Source organism: Eumetopias jubatus, unplaced genomic scaffold, assembly GCF_037043125.1.
Source record: "Eumetopias jubatus isolate StellerSeaLion01/CBP00866 unplaced genomic scaffold, mEumJub1_p1.0 scaffold_129, whole genome shotgun sequence".
NCBI classification, from domain to species: domain Eukaryota; kingdom Metazoa; phylum Chordata; class Mammalia; order Carnivora; family Otariidae; genus Eumetopias; species Eumetopias jubatus.
This window is the reverse complement of record NW_028274935.1, coordinates 157,959-173,370: the sequence shown is the minus strand read 5'-3', so window position 1 is coordinate 173,370 and position 15,412 is coordinate 157,959.

Sequence of the window (15,412 nt, the reverse complement as noted above, 5' to 3'; positions counted from 1 at the left end):
CTCAATCCACCCAACTCCTCCAATCAGTCTTGTTTTCACTTGCTTAAACCCTATGTTGAACTGTGTATTTTAATGATAATCCAGGACCAATAATATTCTAATATTCCTGGTCCCTTTGATTTCCACCAGACTACCTTAATTCCACTGGTGGCTCATTCCTTTGAATTCTCAGTCCTGTGAAAGAAATTTACAAAATCTTGAGAAACATGTGCTACTACATTCCAAAGTGGGTCTTTGCTGTTACCTGGCAATACTTATGCTGATCTCTGGCTAACGATTCCCTCAATGATTTTTTAAATGTTTTCCATTCTCCTTGACCCTAAATCTCATCCCCTGCTTTCTAGCAAATTGCAGCTGCCCTTACCTCTTCCTTAGTAGGACATAACTGGGGAGACTGCACATCCCTCAGCTTCCTTCCCCTATCTCTGGTTTCTCTGTCTCCATTCTTTCTTTCATTCTTTATATAAAGGAAAATGCCTCAGATCCCTTTTTTCCATGGCTCAGGCTTAGATGTTCATCCTTTCAACATGCCGGATTAGTGCTTCTCAAACTTCAGCATATGTCAGCATTACCAAGGGGCTTGCCAATCCCTGAGAACCAGCCCAAAGACACTTCAGTCAATTCTGACGAAGCCAGTTCATGTGATGAAGACACCAGATAGACTGCTCTGTTCTTCCCCTGGGTGATCTCGGCTCCTCACGTAACCAACGGCTCTAAAGTTTCCATCTTTAGTCCAAATCTCACCACTGAGACCAAGATCCATACATCTAAACGGCCACCTCCCCTCAAGTATCTCACAAGTACATAAACAATTCTAAAGTCAAACTCATCACTTTATCCCCTAAACAAGCTCCTTCAGTGTTACATACCCCAATTAATGGCACCATTACCCACTGTTTTTTCCAGATGCTGCAAACATCCTTATCATCCCCCTTGCTGCTGCACCCTCTCTCTCTCTCTCTCGCTCTCTCTCTCTCTCACACACACACCTTGGACTCTGATCTATTCAAACACCAAGTCCTTCTGATTCTACTGTGTCATTACAACTAAATCCATCCACTTCTCTTTCTGCCACTACATCCAACTCGCCTGGACAACTCCCTACTTTGCTAGCTAGTAGTCCAAAATGCAACTCTTAACTCTTTCTGCCTGACCTGTTGCCTACATTGCAGTGGGAATGCAATCTTTGCAAAACACAACTCTGATCGTGTCACTCTTAGTCAGAACTTGCTAACAGAAGTACAGGCCAGCAACAGGGAAACAGGTGCATTAATGCAACAACACATAAACATCAAATCTCATTAGCATCACTTCTAAGAAAATGAGGTGCTATACACATAGATCCTTAAAGCTGGGTCTTACTCTGTCTTCTGCTGTTTAGATGGTAGACAAAATAATTAAAGACAAAACAAATATAGATGAAACAAATTATTTATGATTTAATAGCATACAAAAGTGCTGTCCAAAAGACCCTTCTGTGATGATGGAAATGTTCTGTGTTATCCAATAAGATAGCAACTAGCCATACGTGTTTATCAAGCACTTAGAATGTCGTTACTATGAATGAAGAGCTGATTTTTAATTTTATGTAATTTTAGTTCTTTTATGAGATCTCTTTTTAGAATTGCACTGCAGGAACCCTTCTCTAATCTTTAGAAGGTTTGAGAATTATTTGATTAGTAAATACTAACACAGGGAAAACACACTCTTCGGAGTCTATTACGAGCTTTGCCATGGACCATGTCCTGGAAGTTTCCCAAGAAACCTGGGCTTCAAGACATTATCTATAAGAAATGTGCACTATAACTTGCCTTGGTTACTTCTCAGATATTTAACAAATCAAATGAAATATATGAAAGCAGTTTAAAAACAATAAAATACAGAGCAAGCATGAACCTTCAATAATACCTGGCTGCAGGGAAAAAAGAGGCTAGTGCCTATTCTATGTGAGAATCAGATTTGGCATAGAAGACATTAGGTTAACAATATTAACACTATTTTCAAAGTTTAACTTTTCATCAATTTCTATCACAAGTAAACACTAGCACCTGTCTTCCTGCCTCTCAGGCACTCCAACGCAGGAGGCATGCTAGTTCTCCACTGACAGGCCAGGCAGAGAAGGAAACTGGGAATGGAGCACTATGGACAGAGGAAAGCTCCACTGCTGAACACGTGGCCCTTGAAAGGCATGGCCAGGAGAAGGAAGACCTCACACCCTGGCAGGTGGTCAACATCCTGCCAGGCAGGCTACAGTCAGGCTGAGCTCTAGCACAACAAGAGAGCTAGAACTACCAGTCTCACCCAACAGGCAAACACGGTGGTGACTGTGGGGCTCATTCCTAACAGCCAGCTAAAGAACCAGGATGGGGTGGGGGAGATACGGTTTTGTAAACCAAGCCAAGGATGGTAAAGATCCTGTAAAGACTCACTTCATTAGTGAAGAGCCTCATTATAATTTAACCTGGAGGTTCTGGACTAAAAGCCTAAGCTGTACTAAAACAATGCAAACTCTCATGTCTTCATTTGTCTTGAGGTTCTAAAATGATTCTAAAAATAACACACCCTGAAAGATAACCATGCAGGAACCCATAACCAGCCCCCTCCAGAAAGGGGAGCATTGATGCATTTTTAGATCCTTCCTCTGACAAACCAATGGAACCTAAGACCTACTCAGCTTTTATGCTTTATTTTTCCTGTACAAAAGCTTTGTCTGCAGTAGGCTAAGTATATATATTTGGGAATACCATGGTAAATAAGAGAAAAAGACACACCTACAAACAATCACAATAGAATTACAATCCCTAACTGCAGGGGGAGGAAGCAGGTCACCACAAAGGAGGCCCAACGGAAAGACTTAAGGAGCACTAGGAGGTAGCACTAAAAGACAGATTCCACTGGGAAGTGAGTAGAGGGCTTCCTGGCAGAACAGCACATGAAGACGGGAGGCCATGAAAGCACCTGGAAAGTCCTGGGCAAGGTGAGGAGCTCAGGGGGATACAGCTTGGGGAACAGGGGAGCCTCCTGAAAAATGTGGCCGAAATGGCAGATGGAAGCCAAATTTCCAGAGTTGTAGATATAACGTTACAGATTTTAGACTTCATTTTGTTGGCAGTTAAAAACTATCAAAAGATTTTATGGAGGTTAGTTACACAATATCATTAAGAAAACAATGCTGGAAGGCAGTGTGGAGATTACATTGTATAGGAAGGAAACTGGAAGCAGAAAAAACAGTAGGACAGTGGTTTAAATAAATCCAAGCAAAAATGATGAAGCCTGAACTAAGGTAACCCAAAAAGAAAAGAGGAACATTCAGAGCACTTATTCAGAAGTTATTCATAGTAGTGAATCCAGTACTTTTAAGCTATCTAATGCACTAAGTTCTTATTACAAGGTAAGGTACTTTATTACATCTCTTCTAAAAAAAATAAATCAGAAGTATAATTTAATTCTGGGCATTTAAGAAGGAAACAAAAGTCATCATGAGATCAGACAAATCTTTATGATAACTCAAAAAAGCTTTAAAAAATTTTAAGCCCTTCCCACGCCTGTTTAAAAAAAAAAATCCCACGCTTATAATAAAAATTAATACTCATTAATTAATGTGTAAAGAGAAACATTAAATATCAAGTAATCCCAACTAAAATATGAAAGTATACAAGTATTTAAATCTAGCATTCTGAACAACTTCAAATTTCTTCTTTGTGTTCTAAAAAAAAGATAACAGGAAATGTTTTCTAAGAACTGGTCATTTCAGTACTTAATTCTAACTTTTTCTTCTGTTGATATAGCCTTATTTTTTCAGTTTTTGCCTGCTAATCTTATTTTTAATAACTAAAAGAACACACATTCATATATATACTTCTGACAATTCAGTGCTTTAAAATTCAATCATTCTAGAACAGTAAGAACTTGTCTTTTTTAGGTAAGAACTTCCTTTGCTTACCAGATGTGCAAATCAGTAAATTTATAAGTAATGAAACTGCTAATAACTTCAGTTTTTAAAAAAAGTAGGTATATCACAACCTAAAATATTCCCTAATGTCAAAACTATCAGGGGCGCCTAGGTGGCTCAGTCGTTAAGCGTCTGCCTTCGGCTCAGATCACGATCCCAGGGTCCTGGGATCGAGCCCCGCATCGGGCTCCCTGCTCACTGGGAAGCCTGCTTCTTCCTCTCCCTCTCCCACTCCCCCTGCTTGTGTTCCTGCTCTCGCTGTCTCTCTCTGTCAAATAAATAAAATCTTTTAAAAAAAAAATTATCAAACAATCCAATCGCCTTTATCTGCTTATGCAACATTTATTTCCCATACAAATGGGCCAAATAAATGGGTTGGTAAAGTAATATACCAAGTTTCAACTATACACTGGCAAACATTTCATAGAGATCAGAAGATTAACACTGTACCATGCTGAATAAATTATTTTATAGACAAATAAATATGTTTAAATGCCAAACAGATTTTAACAGCCCAAACTCCAGCCGTCCTGTGGACCTGTGGGCATGTGCCATAACGTGCCATAACCAGGTAAGCAGCTCTCTAGTCAGCATGAAATTAGACATTAGTTTTACTTTCAAATAAAGTTCATTCCAGCCAAGGGTAGATAGTTTTCAAGTTCCCTCCCAAGAAAAGTTTTGGAAAAGAGACTCTAATCGGCAATGATTATTTCCATAAAATTGCTTCATGAATGTTGGAAGTAGTAGGGCCAATTTAATTACGAGTATAATTACTTTAAAATCTGAACCTATTTTTTATTTCCTCCATACTAAAACTCTTCATTTAACAAAGAGCCCAAAATTGTGAGACTTTTAGTTAATAATTTAATCATCATATAAAATAAAGTTTGAAGTCTAGTTACCTATTAAACATAGTACCTATTTTTTTACAACTTATACTGTTACAAGATAAGGCAGTTCCTATTTCAAAAAGTAAATAAATAAAGCTATGTTGACACCACAATAATATCTTATATGTAGCTTTGCTATCATATGTAAAAAATAATCCTACACAAATCTTCCTGATGTTTCATATCAACTTCCACACAGCCAATACATTTAAGCACTTACTAAGAGTGGCTGCTCTTACTGCATCTCATATGGTAGGTGAGACAAACAAGACCCTCAGCAACTCCACACCGAGATAAGTACTGCCAGCCCATTTTACAGATGCAGACACTAAGAAACATGCCTGAAGTCCCACGTCAGTAAGGAGAAGAGTCAGGATTTAAGTCAGTCTAAATGCCAAAGCTCACAATTTGTCCACTATACTATTATGCAAATAAAGAGAAAATTTGGCCTTAGAGTAGAAATCTCTCATTTTCTGATAGGACAGAAAGATGAAAGTGCTATATATTGGTCCAATTCAACACTCATACCATCTCAAAGTATATGGGTATACCAGTGATAACTTTTAGAAACACAGCTGCTATTTAACAGTAACAGTTACTGTTACTGAAATTATAATTTAGTTCCCTCCAATATGCCATTATACTAAGAACAGTGACAAAATTAAGATCATTTCATGAAGTAAATGATTTTTAGTTCAAAATCTTTATAAACTCAAATAATTTTAAATGAAATAAATGTATTCTTTTCCTCAAAGTAGTACTTTTATACATCTTTCTCTGAGATCCCATATGCCAAGCTTCAATAAATCATTATAACCACGCCTTTTACAGTAGATTAACAATTCCAAAAAGAACCCTGAGCATAACAACACTACCAGAATCAAACGTTTTAAAAATAATCATCTTTATCCATGTTGTTTCTATGGAAAACAGTGAGTGCTCCCAAGTGGGGGAGGGCAGAGGAATTCTATTAATAAATTACTGAATGATTTTTTTTTTCTTGAAGGTGTTGGGAAAATCAAATTAACACATAACAATAGTTAGTGAGATATGACTCCATTTTCTGTAATAAACACCAAGATCAAAACGCACCCAAGGTAAATTTCCTTGCAAGTTCCCCAGCAGGAGTTTTCCTTTTTGTATGCGATTTCCTCTCACCCACAAAAACCAGGCCAAATACGCGCATGTGCCGCTAACACTAAGCAGCACTTCCTTATTCACTCATGTCCAACAATTTATGGATGATCAGTGGCAAAAACGAGCAAAAATAACGAAAGAATGCCATGAAAGCTCCCTGAGACCAAGCTGGACTTCCTACTCATTTCTGTGTCTCTTTCAGATGGAGGCCTGATACAAATTAGCCACTGGGGGGAAAAGTCATCTGGTCATAAAATACACTACAAGGTCACTCTTATGTAAGTTTGCCAAAAGGGACATAAACCAGGACAATTTCACACTGTGACACAGGATAGAAACATATTCAAACAATCTCTGTTCCTCCTCCATTGTGCTGTCACACTGCTCAGCTTTATAGGCCTTCCAGGCACCGACAGCGGGCTCTTCGCTTCCACCTGGTCAGTCTAATTAATTAAGAAAGGAAGTTACCTCAAATTCTGTGCTTTTTGCTTTTATTATCAAGCACTTCGTTTGAAGTTATAGGAGTTAACCTCTTAATCCTACAGACCGTGTGCTATGTTCTGGACATTTGGGGATGTCTGGATATAGCTGGATAATTGGTCAGGATGTTGCTGTCGCTTATGTTAAATTTTATGCCAAGGCTTCAAATCAAAGATAGGCACTAAGGTGAGGCACGATATAAAGTTACTCCCAGAAACATCTTTGGTTTGCGAATTAATCTGTCACTGATTATATTTTTTTCACTTTCATTAAATTGTTGAATTTTTACTTCGTAACATCTGAACTCAAAGTAAGATGTTAAAATATAATATGAAATAAATATATTCCTAACGCTTATTTCAACCCTGGCCAGAGGTTAGACCCTCAGAGTTCACGATGCAATCAGCAAACATCTTCTGACATCATCCCACATAATCCAGAGGCCTCCCCGAGGCAGAATGGGAAGAGAAAACCACACAGCTGATCTGAGGTGTGACAGGAACAGCAGTGCTGTCGGCCCCAATACCCTTGTACTCTGGTATATGACTGAGTGACCAAGACAAAAACTGCAGAGAAAGGATCTCCACCACAACACACAACACTCAGCAGATGCAACCGTTTTTATCAGAACTGAAACAAACATTAAGATGCAAGCATGGGATCAGGTTCAAACACACATGAACAAATATAATGCTTGACACAATACATAAAGGTGACTAATAATATAAATTTGATAAACATTTAGGTGCTAATAATAAGTTAGAGTTCTAAGATAAAAGTTACCTTCTTACTAAAAAAATGTTTTGCTTTATCCAAACCATTTACATTCTCCTACCCTTGAGAATATAAAGAATGGGAATAGTGAGGAGATGGTCCTAATAAAATAGAAACATGCACCATGGTAAGGAGAGAGAAGAAAGGCTCATTTACGGCCCTTAAAAGGGCATGGTCAACCCCCCAGGCCTAAAATGTCCTGTTTGAATTAACATAGTGGTTTAATTAAAAACTAAGTAGAGAATTCTGCTTAATTTGATTTTCAATTCAAGCTCTGCATCCGCCCGTGGCCAGTGGCCAATTTCCGCGTCTCGGCACAATATGCAAGGGGCTGTTTTAAAATCGATTGCCCGGGGGAATCAATGGGAGTATGGTGGAGCCATATGCCATTTAGGGACTCCACCAGACTTAGACATAGTAAAACAGCACCAGGAGGGTGGCCAAAGGAATAAAAAAGAAATTTAACTTAACCATATTTCAAGTTTGTCATTACTCAAATCATTGTGCGGAATCTACCAATTAGAAGTGTTTTCTAAGCCCTCTTCAATATCCCTTCAGACTAGATGTGTCTAATGCCAATGAGCAAAAAGCTTTAAAGGATATACACAAAGGAATATCCTTGCTAGCCAGCTGTGTTAAAAGTCTGTCTGTGATACATTCGCTTCAGTGAGGCAGCAGTACAAGTCTGGGATACAGTCTACAACACTGTGTAAAGAACTACAGATCTTAACAAACACGATGTAAAACCTGCACAAGTCAACTCCTAGGATCGTGTATTAGAGAAAGGCCTAACAATGAAAGGCTCAAACATAGTTTACACATTTAAGACTTAACCATGCAATGCTAATAACCCTTGCAACTTTCACATAATTGATTTTAAAACTGAAAAATATGAATATTTAAAATAATATGTCACAATTACCTCAATTTTAAAGTTTTCCAAACAATTCTAATAGGGTCTAGAATGCACCTTATCTTCAAGCAGGTTTGATTTTGCTTCAGTCCATGTCATTTCAAAATGGGAAAAATAATTTGTAACCTTAAAATTGCCCAAGATAATATGTGAATAATTAAGAACGGACTGTACTGTACTCCGTTGCTTTCTGATGGCCCCATAGAACACTTACTGGTGAAATGCATTAAGCTCTAGAATGACAGCACTAATAGCTACCATACCCTGGGCTGTGTGTTCTACATGAATAATCTCCTCTCATTTAATCCTTAAATAATACAGTAAGGTAACAATCATTACTATACTCATTTTACAGAAAGAGAACGTGAGGTCCAGATGAAAAAACCAGCCCAGGCTGTGAGACTCAAAGGGCAGATTTCCTCACCTGAGCACCCTCACCCTCCATCTCTCTGCCACAGGCCCCTCAGTGCAAAAAGAGCAGAATCATTCTGCCTCTTAGCCCCATTTTCCCTTCCCTCCTCTAAGAGTTTTAAAGACCAAGTTCTTTCATTTGGTTCCTACAACGCCCAATCATTGTCCAGAGATGCAAGTTGGACAAATGGTAACCAACCATCCTGAGCTCTGTCTCCTTGCCCTCCTTTAGATCCTTCGCTGAGTTGGGGAATCACCTGGACTGGTCATGTCGACTGTACCCTACAGTCATCCAGCACATCAGTCCCCTCTGAGATCACGAAATGGGGCTGGTGATGTTGAGGGATTCTGAGGAGACTAACAAAGATGTGCTTAGAAAAGAATATTCTTTTAAGTGCGTATAGAGAGACTAGACGTAAAAAACTTAGAGGAAAGAATGCTCTACAGTGGTAGGTATGAAATATCTTCAAGTACCTTCTTGTGTCCTTCCTCAAGCTGCTTCTCCCCTTGGACCTTAGTCTACAAGGGGGAACAAGAGAACAGTACATGTCACTGGGGTTTTTGTCAGTTTTTTTTTTATTCTAGAGATGGTAATTCTACTCCAATAAATGTAGCCAAGTCCCTCTTCTAGTTGGTTAGTTCACAACAAGGGAGGAAAACAATTTGGAGACAAGAGGTCTGTCCACATTACACACTGTTTTTTAAAATAACCTATTTAACTAAAAACTAGAATTTTATAAAGAGTATAAATTAGGTAGAGAAGCGTATACTACCAAATATGAAATTACACTTAACACTGAGCTTTACCAATTGTTTTTGTACTTGGCAAGATTACACACAAGGCAGAGATAGGACAAAAGAACAATCTGCATATTTAACGCAAACATCAGCACAACAATGTTGGGGACCTATGCTGCAACGCTGTTTAGCAGGACAAGGTGCGTGACCGATTCAGTATGGTGGTGTCTCCACATGTACTCCTTCCCTTAGTGACATATGTTTAAACTCTGACATATGCATTTATCTCCATACTCAAATAAAACAGTAGATGCAAAAATCTTTTTCAAAATTCTGTTGCCAACTCCATTATCTGTAGATAATGGAGCACAAAATCCAAACTAACTGCCAGAGGATTCAAGGCCTCCAGGATGTGACCCCAACAAGATTCCACGCACCCTGATCTCTCACCAATTCTCCGTTCTGTAGCTAAGGGTCACCCATTCCCGCAATCCAGTCAGAACCCGTGCCTTCCCCCAATTCCCTAGGCAAATCAAGCTCTTCACTCCGCAGTGCCCCCCACCGCAGCGGTATGAAAGTCCATCACACTCCGTCCTGGCAGACTGCACCTCTTCTTTCTCCTTCCGCTTACCCCTGGGAGGCAGAAGCCCTGACTTCATTTCTGTCCCCAGCAAGGTCCTACAGTAGCATAATAATTACTTTCTAGTAGGTGCTTAGTAAAACTCTGTTGAATGAATGAATATCCATCAAAAGCTTTGGCTCTAAAATTATACAGAAATCGCTTTCTCAAGTGTCTCCTATGCTCTCACTTCTTCTTGATGTTCTTTCCATTCCATTCTTCTAGAAACTCTGTCTTCTGGCTCCTAGAAAACCACACTTCTCTTGCTCCCCTGCCTTCTGGCAGGACCTGCTCAGCAGTCCCCTCCGCTTCCTCCCCGCGCAGCAGGCCGTGTAGCCCTCTTCTCTGCTCCAGCCTCACTTGTCCTCGGCCACCTCATCCCCTTGGGCGGCCTCAGTACACTCCACAGTGTTGACGTGTGAAGATCACAACCACTTTGGGGTGGTTAAAAGTGACCCTAGGTTTTAGTACCAGTTCTGGAATTGTACATATATGGCCCTTAGACAATTTAATAATATTTAATATATTTGGACCTCAGTTTTCTCCTTACAAAAGGAAGGTTTGTATTAAATCCCATTCAGCAAAACTCCTATAATTTCTTCAAGAAGTCATAAACACTCAAAGAGCTTTTTAAACTGAAACTACACAATTCTTTCACATTATACAGATGACTTAAATAATTCAAATACATCATGATAAAAAACAATTCCAATATACCAAAGCCAGTTTTCTCAATGTCAGGGTTGACTACCAAATACAACCATCCATTCTGATCTCAGTACATTTACTATATATGAAATCAACGCTGAGTTTTTCAGCTTCAAACTATTCAAGCATGGAATAATATCTAGAAAGCAAAAAGGTGCATCCACTAAAACAATACTTTATCACCTCTGTGACTCTTTCCCAGCATCCTTCAACACACAGACCTAAAAAGTGCTGCACTTAAGGTTTAAAATCAGAAGACTTATCAAAATGTGAAACTAAACAATTTCATTCCTAAGTATGTACAAAAAGTTATATGAAATAAAAAGTCATATAAATTCACAGTTTATGGCTTCCCTTGCCAAATTTATGGAACTGGCATTATAGTATTATTCAACAATAACATACATAGGCATACTTTCACTTCATGTATCACAATATGACTAGAACTAACAACTAAAAAGGTGTAATGTGTCTATAAATAAACTGTAACCTAGAACTCATTTTTGCCAAAAAGTATTAACTACTTAAATCTTTGCATTATATTCCAAATGTTTATAGCAAAGACCTCCACAAGCTATAAACAGAAACATTGTTCATTTCACTTTAAAATGTTATATTCAAAGACAGATGAAGTTATTACCACTGATACAGTCTGGACTGATTGTTTAAGATGCCCTTGCAAAGTCTCCTGTTTTGCTCACTTCTAACCTCCCACATTCACTAAGATCAGTAACTCACAGTATCTTGAGAATTTGACTATCTCCAGGGCATGTTTGATTTTATAAAATGCTACTCTTCTGAAAATACTAGATATAAAATAACTTTTACATCAAGATATGTTTTACTATTTTGAGAATTTCATGTCATGCTTTAAACTAAATGCGAGAGAGCCTAGGAAAGGAAGAATGGCTATTTTATCAGCTTTATTCTCTACAAACATTCCACCAAGTAAACATTCAAAGGCCAAAAGATGACTTCCTCCCTGTGGGCACACAAAATCATTCAATATGCACTATTATTAATAGTATTGTCAACATGATTAATATTAATAAGATGTTATTATTACTAATTAAACTTTTGTATTTCAAATGGTGGCTCAAGCCTGCTTTTACTAGTTCAACATGAATGACGTATACTTCTTAATTTGACAAGTTTAATTCCAAAATATGATTCCCTTACCTTTTTCAGGCCAGCAAAACCTTCTGATTCCAGAAAGAAAAAGGCAAAGGGCATCAACACAAATAAACAAAGGTTGGAAAAGAGAGGAGCAAGATTCCACAAGCCTATAAGGAGATAGCAAAAAAAAGAATAAAGATTAGAGACAGGCCTTGTAAAAAAAAATGACTATGCTAAATTATGGTATTAGTCGAAGATCTATACTTTTTACTAATAAAAATAAACATAAACTTGAGGACAGTGGACTAACGAATCACCTAAACTTAGAAATGAGAAAACAATTACACATCCAAATTTCTGTAACTTTGTAACTTGTAACCTATTAGGAAAAGCCAATATAGAAACTAGAAATATTTTTCCTCATGTCCTAAAACAAATTCACTAAAGATATGACAAATGCAGAGATCCAAAGACACAGTCTCTTTAGACATACTGGCAACTGAATATTTAAATTAGATCCACTAGCATTTACTGAGCACTTAATAAATGCCAGATACTCTACTAGACATTGTACATGCATAATATCATTTAACTTAAGCCTAGTAAAAACACTAAGGGTAATAATTAGCATCTATTGAGCCCTTCTGTGTCAAGCACTATTCTGAGTGATTTACCAATATTATACAAACTCACATACTCTTCATAGGAATCCCCCAACAAGACAGAGGAACAGGCTGGTTATATAACTTAGCCAAGGTTGCAGAGCCAGTGGCGGAACTAACTCCTGGGATTTTTAAAAACCACTATATCATAGAAGTTTAAGTAAGCAATTCTAAGTGGGAAGGAAAATGTAAGAGAGGCAGGCAAATTCATATTACCTTTTCCCTTTTTGACACATTCTGTACTCTTGTAAAACCACAATAAAAAGGTACTAAGATGACAATAAAAATAGATTTAGAAAAAGAAGACTAAGTCTGTCTTTGGGATTATGTTTGGCCAAACATCTTATACCTTTTATAGGTATAACACTCAAATTTAAAACAATTTTCAAAATAATGCCTACTTTTTTTTTTAGATTTTTATTTATTTGAGAGAGAATGAGAGAGAGAGAGAGAGAGAGAACATGAGAGGGGGGAGGATCAGAGGGAGAAGTACACTTCCCACTGAGCAGGGAGCCCAACGTGGGACTCAATCCCAGGACTCCAGGACCATGACCTGAGCTGAAGGCAGTCGCTTAACCAACTGAGCCACCCAGGCGTGCCAAAATAATGCCTATAATACTTATAAAATCAAAAGTTAAAGATAAAATTATGCTAAGCATAAATTCAATCTATCACATGCACTTATCATTCAGTGCTTTGGAAAATGGGAAACCAACGTTCTTTCAACACCCTTATGTAGAAGGCACCGTTCCAAGCACAGGAGACACAGGAACAAACAAAACACAAAACCTTTGTTTTCACCAAAATATGCTATGAGGAATCTTTTCAGTTTTAGCCATTCTAACAAGTATAAAGTGGTATCTCCTTACTGTTTTAATTTACATTTCCCTAATCAATAAAGAATAACATGAACATCTTCATTAACTTATCTGCCACCCATGTATATCTTCTTTGGTGAAGAGTCTCTTCAAGTCTGTTGCCCATTGTTTCATTAGATTGTTTACTTATTGTTGAGTCTGTCAAGTTCTTTATATATGCTGAATACAAGTCCTTTATCAGGTATATAATTTGCAGATATTTTCTCCCCATCTGTAGAGTGTCTTTTCATTTTTTTAACAAGTATCTTTCAAAGAACAAAATTTCTTCATTTTGACAAAGTCCAATTTACCAATTTTTTCTTTTACAGACCATCTTACCCAAGAAATTATATGGTCTAGCCCAGTAACACTAAGACTTTCTCCTATGGTTCCTTCTACAAGAGTTACAGTTTTAAGATTTACATTTAGATCTACGATCCCTCTGAGTCACTTTTGTATATGGTGCCAGGTATGGACTGAAGTTCATTTTTTTCCCTATGATTATCCAATTGCTCCAACACCATTTGTAGAAAAGAATACCCTTTTTCCACCAAATTGCCTTTGCACCTTCTTTGAAAGTAAATTGACAATATATGTGTAGATATATTCCTGGATCCTCTATTCCATCGAGTCGATCTATTTATCTTTATGCCAATACCACACCATCAATGATTACTATGGCCTGAATATAGTCTTCGAGTTGGGTAGTAAGTCCTCCAATTTTGTTCTCTCTCAAAGTTGTTTTGACTATTCTAAGTCCTTTGAAGTCCTATCTGAATTTCAGATCAGCTTTTAAATTTCTACAAAAAAAAAAAAAAAGCCTGCTGGGATTTTGAATGAGGTTGCATTTAATTGGGAGACCCATCTGGGGAAAACTGACATCTTAACATTGTCTTCTTATCCATGAACATGGTATATCTCTCCATTTATTGTGGCATTCTTTAATTTTTGTCAGCAGTGTTTTATAGTTTATGGTATATAGGTCCCACACATCCCTAAGTATATCAGGTTTCTGATGCTACTGTACACAAGTGGGCTTGTTTTTTTTAATCAATATCCAATTATTCATTGCGAGAATATAGAAATGCAATTGAGTTTTGTATATTTATCGTGTATCCTGCAACCCTGCAAATTCATTTATTGGTTCTAATAGCTTTTTAAGAACAGATTCCATCACAATTTCTATATAGACAACCCTATCATCTGTTAATAGAAACAGTTTCACTTTTTCCTTTCCAACCTCAATGTCCTTTACTTTCTAAAAATCACCAGAACAATGTTGAATAGAAGTGGTGAGAGGGGACATCCCTGCCTTATTTCTATTCGCAGGGAAAAGAGCATATTCAGTCTTTATTAAGCATGATGTTATCTGTAGGGTTTTTACAGATGCTCTTTATTAGGATGAAGAAATTCCTTTTCATGCCTAGTTTGCTGATTTTATCAAGAATGGATGTTGAGGGTGCCTGGGTGGCTCAGTCGTTAAGCGTCTGCCTTCGGCTTAGGTCATGATCCCGGGATCCTGGGATAGAGTCCTGCATCGGGTTCCCTGCTCTGCGGGAGACCTGCTTCTCCCTCTTCCACTCGCCCTGCTTGTGTTCCTGCTCTTGCTATGTCTCTGTCAAATAAATAAATAAAATCTTAAAAAAAAAAAAAGAATGAATGTTGAATATTTTTTCTGCTTTTTCTGCATGTATTGTGGTGACTTTTCTTTTTTAGGGTTTGAATATAGTAATTACATTCATTGATTTTTCAAAAGTCATACTGTATTATCCTTTTTATATATTGCTGTATTTGATTTGCTAAATTTTGTTTAGAATTTATGCATATATGTTCATGAGGGATATTAGTCTGTAATTTTCTTTTCATGTAATGTCTGTCTGGTTCTGGAATCAAGGTAATGCTAGGCACCATGAATTAGGAAGTGTTCCTTCATTTCTAATTTTCTAAAAGAGTCTGTGTAGAACTGGTATTGCTTCGTCCTTAAATATTTGATAGAATTGACAGTGAAGTCTTCTTGGCCTACAGTTTTATTTGTGAGAACATTTGTAACATTTTTACAATGTTTGAGAGACTTTAGTAGTTTTTGCCTTCCAAATTTTTCCATTTCTCTAAGGTGTTGTATTGGCATAAAGGTTTTCACAATGTGCACTAATTA